The sequence below is a fragment of the Pipra filicauda genome, unplaced genomic scaffold, assembly GCF_003945595.2.
Source record: "Pipra filicauda isolate LSUMZ 115617 unplaced genomic scaffold, ASM394559v2 scaffold483_size702785_pilon, whole genome shotgun sequence".
NCBI classification, from domain to species: domain Eukaryota; kingdom Metazoa; phylum Chordata; class Aves; order Passeriformes; family Pipridae; genus Pipra; species Pipra filicauda.
In genome coordinates, this window is record NW_024104624.1 from 418,381 (window position 1) to 423,136 (window position 4,756).

The window sequence follows — 4,756 nt, forward strand, 5'->3', positions numbered from 1 at the left end:
CTGCTGTTTACCCCTTACTCTCATGAACTGAAAGAATTTCTCTCCCCTAACACCAAAAATTAAGGACAGAGCACCAATGTCACCAGGGAACACGTGGGGCCTGACAAGCACCCCGTGACACCTCCTTTGCCTCCCACTCTTCCTGATGTCACACTCAAGTGATTGTTTTATAAAACTTGACTTTTTGCTGGGAGGGCTTTAATGCATTTTTTAGCGGGCCTGTGTAAGAAAGTAATTGCAGATTTACTGCTGCTCTTAACACCACGGGGAAGATCCATCCTTCCACTTGGGACCACTTAAGGACATATTGTTTGTCAGGATATGCTTGGGGAGCACAGATTAATTAACACTCAGAAAAGTGGGTTTTTTTCACTTTTTTTCACGTGTTTTGGGGGGAAGCAAAGGATGTGTGGCCTTAACTTTGGGGACAGAAACCTGGCTTGGCTCTCCCTGACATCCCAGAGCCTCTGTGCCAACCCCAGGGCAGTGCCCTCCTCTTGCCACAGCCCCTTGGCACTCGGTTACAGGGTTTGATCTGCAGTAAAGTGAAGCAAAAGCCTGCTCAGAATTCCTTCGTGGAGCGAGGAAGCTGCTGAATTAATATTGCCTGGCAAGCAGTTATGTATTTTTTATTACTGAGATAGTAAAATATTGAAATGACTTCTGACAGAGAGAGGGGAGCGAAGGAAAACACCCAGGAGAAATTATTTTATCTCCCAGGCTTTAATTGAATGGTGTAAAACACTTTTATGGCAAAGAAAGATGATTTATTTTTCCTCTTACCATCATCTGTACCGGAAGAGAAGCCTCCTTGGAAAAGCTTTCCCACTCCTGGGTTTCCCTGCCATGATGTACCTGGGGGGGTTCTGCTGCACAGAGGGTTCTCCAGGATGGGTTTATTTTTATTTCTCCACCTTTTTTAAGCATTGGAAAGGAAAAAAAAAACAATCTTGTTTGTTTATGTGATTGACTCTGCAGTGGTTTTGTGTCCCCCCAGGGAGCAGAGGGAGGTGGTGCCTGAGCCAGGTCTGTTCCAGAGGTTCTGTGGGATCCTGGTGGGATTGAGGGTGGCAGAAGCAGCTCCTGCTGTCCCCAGGATGGAATGGTTTAGGATGGAAGGGACCTTAAAGCTCATCTCATCCCACCCCCTGCCATGGGCAGGGACACCTTCCACTATCCCAGGTTGCTCCAAGCCCTGTCCAACCTGGCCTTGGACACTTCCAGGGATCCAGGGGCAGCCACAGCTTATTTTTGGGGGGCTGGAACCAAGTGCTGCTGCCCTGGAGGGAAAGCCATGTGAGCAGGATTCCCCGGGCAGGATTCCCCCTGTTTTTTAGGAACTGCAGACATTCAGACTCACGAATTCCTTGTGTTAAATCCCGGCTCGGGGGTTTCCATGGAAACCAGCTGACTGTTCCTTCCAGCAGGAGGATTCCCAGCCTGACCTCATGGGAGTCTCCCTGGCGTCTCTCCCCCTCTCTGGTCACTGGGTCTCTGTCACTCATCTCCCCTTGTGTCACTAATCACCTGGAATTCCCCCTTCTCCCCCCTGCAGTTCCCCCTCATCCGAAGGATGGAAAAGGATTCCCAACACAAAGGGGTCGGACAAGATCATCCAAGGCTGGTTTTTGCAGAAAAGCCCCATCACCGTGGCAGGAATGATTTATATCCACAAGGAGCAGAGGGAGGGATTATTTATGAGGATCTGGAGTGACAGGACAAGGGGAATGGCTTCCCACTGCCAGAGGGCAGGGATAGATGGAATATTGGGAAGGAATTCTTGGCTGTGAGGGTGGGCAGGCCCTGGCACAGGTTGCCCAGAGAAGCTGTGGCTGCCCCTGGATCCCTGGAAGTGTCCAAGGCCAGGTTGGACAGGGCTTGGAGCAACCTGGGCTAGTGGGAGATGTCCCTGCCCATGGCAGGAGTGGGACTGGAGGATTTTTAAGGTCCTTTGCAACCCAACCCTTTCCAGGATTCCATGATAACCACAACCAGAGTGGCAGAAACTCAGGTGCCCCGTCCAACCTGGCCTTGGACACTTCCAGGGATGGGGCAGCCACAGCTTCTCTGGGAAAACTCCACCAGGGCCAGGTGGTGGCTTCATGGGACACAAATCCGATTCTTATCCAAGTTTTCACCTGGATTTACTCCCATTCCCACAACAGAGCATCCCAACCCAACCCTGGGGGTGATCTCAGCCCAGATGTGAGTCAGCCCTGGCTCCATCACCCCCCTGCCTGCAGCCACACAGGCAAAATCATTCAGGGCTTGGCTGTCCTGCAGCTTTTCCCGCTTTCCTGAAGGATAGAAAGGTGGGAAGACCCTCCCATTCCTCTCTTCCCAGGTGTTTTATCCCCTTTTTCATGCACTCAGCTCTCAGCAGAGTCTCACAGGTTGTTGAAACACAAGAGATTTTCTTCCCTCTGTAAGAAACTTTCTTTTGATTTATGAGACCAACCTGATTTGCTCCCAGATCCCTTCTGGCTCCGAAGGGATGCACAGGAGATGCTCTTGGATTAGGATCCAGAGCTCCCAGGGCTGGAGGCTGGGACCAAAAGGCATCCCCAGGCTGGCAAGGGAGAGGATCAGCCATGAGCCAAATGGGAGAAGAGACCAGGCCTTGCCAGGCACGAGTTGCTCAACATCATATTTCAATATTCATGGAATTCTGGGCCCTCTTGGATGTAAAACTGGGCTCTGTTCTCTCTGTATGTGCAGATCCCACAAATGCAGATATTCTCGTTCCATGGGAGAGCTCTCTCAGTCCCTTCCATTATTTCCTTCCTAATCAAAGCCTTTAAATCCATCCTAAAAAAGGATGGATTTTTTTTTTTCTCCAGCACACAAAATCCCAGGCAAGGCACCAAAAAAACCACTGGATTTGGGAGTTCTCTGCCCTGGGTTTAGGGGATAGAGAATCCCCAGGACCTTCACCATCTCATAGAACTTGACATCTTTACATCATTTGCAAAGTCTGGTGGTGCCTTTTCCTTGGCAGAACAATGAGAATTATCCACCTGAAGAGCTGAGTTTTTGAAAATTACAGTTTCTAAAACTGGGACTAGGGAGGAAAATAAGTTTGGCAGGAAAAAACCCGTTACCTCATTGTGCTCTTACCATCAATCCTGCCACTGCTGTCTTCGGGGACGCCTTTAAGAGACAAAAAAGGGCCTTATTTCCCTCCCCAGGCGACCTCAGGAAAAGCAGAAAAGCTTCTCTGCTGGAAAACATCTCGAGCTTGAAGCCAAACAGGCACCACCCACCCCAAAAACCCACTCACCTGAGAAGGAACCTGAGGTTTTCCCCCTGCCCCAGCTCAGGGTTTGTGTCATTTTGCTGTGAAACGAGGCAGCCCCTCCCTCTGCACGTGGGGATGGGAAATTTGGGTTTCACTGGAATTATTTACCCCGGGAAAACACATTTCCCCTTTGGGCACTTGGCTCCTGGCAGGGACAATTCCTCATTTTCTGGCAAAAAACCCAGTCCTGCAGGGGGTGTTTGTGGTGCCACATCACTCGTGCAGCCCAAATCCATCTTTGCTCTGATTTTTAGGAGCAGCCCTGCCCTTGTTTTATCAGTGCCTGTCACCAGCATAAAGAAATGCCTTAATAAATAGTGATAAATAAACCCTGGGTTTCCCACCCCGGGTGCATTTGCTGAGCTGTTCATCATCTGGGCTGGCTGGGGTTGCATGGCAACCTGTGTTTACAGCTTTGCTGCCTCAAAGAGCCTCTGGACTTTAAAGGTTTGGTGTATTTATTTGACAGTCTCTGGCTTTGGATCCTCTTCCATCTTTCTGTGTGGCTGATGTCGATAGTGAGTATGAAAACAATTTAATTTTCATTTCCACGAGGCTGGGAATTGACTTTTTTAAAAAATTATTATTATTATTACTGCAGAAAAAAATTGAAGAGGACCCAGCACGTTTGGTACTTCCCAGGAGTGTTTTAGATCACCTCCATCACCAGTGTCCTGTTTGAAAATTCACAGCTGGTTCGAGTGGGGCTTTTTTTCCCCCCCCTATTTTTCTGTGCAGCTTTGGGCTCTGAGTGACATCTCAGCAGAACTCCAAAAGGGGAGGAAAAAAACCCAAGGAGTGGTGGCAGCTGTGGATCTGGACTCACACACTTGGCCTTTTCTGGCACTTGAGTGAATATTTTCCCTCCTGCTGCCCCTGATGTGTCAGTCAGAGGATGCTGTGGTTAATTAATGGCCCGTGGAGGGGTGGTGGGGAGGACACCGAGTTTTGCTAATTAAAAGAAGTTGAGATTTTCAAATCAGGGATATTTTTAATCGAGGGAAAGTTGCCTTTGTGCTCCCCAAAGCCAGGGGGAAGCAGCCACAGGATTTCTGCCCTGGAAGGTTCAATTTGTGTGGATTCCCCACATCCCAGTGCTGGGGGGTTGTTCTGCCAATATTTGTCTGGATTTCACTTCCCATCTAAAGAAGGGAAGACTCTGAGTTGGAAACATCTCCCTCTGTTTAAAGTCTTCACCAAATCCATGTTCAGTGTCCCAGTTCCTGCAGGGCCTGAGCCCCTTTCCCTGCCCTGGGGGCTCGGGAGGGATTTTGGCCCCACCAGCAGCACCAAAGACCCCAAATATCTCAACCCTTCCCTTCTCTGCACCCCTGAGGATGAGCAGGAGCAGCAGCCCCCACACACCAGCCAAGCAGGGAAACGTGGTTTGGAAATCCAGTGCCCAAAAACCTGGAGAAGCCTCCACTCCTCATTCCATGCCCAGCAACTTCCCAGCCC

At 49.7% G+C, this 4,756-nt stretch overlaps 1 long non-coding RNA gene across 1 annotated transcript; it reads right to left on the reverse strand.

The window, feature by feature from the left end:
* Positions 1-783: 783 nt before the first annotated feature.
* LOC120324294 lies at positions 784-3,385 on the reverse strand. The gene is made up of 2 exons (XR_005565484.1): positions 3,281-3,385; positions 784-914 (listed from the first exon to the last, which is right to left on the reverse strand). It is a non-coding gene; the product is annotated as an uncharacterized LOC120324294 (long non-coding RNA).
* Positions 3,386-4,756: the final 1,371 nt, after the last annotated feature.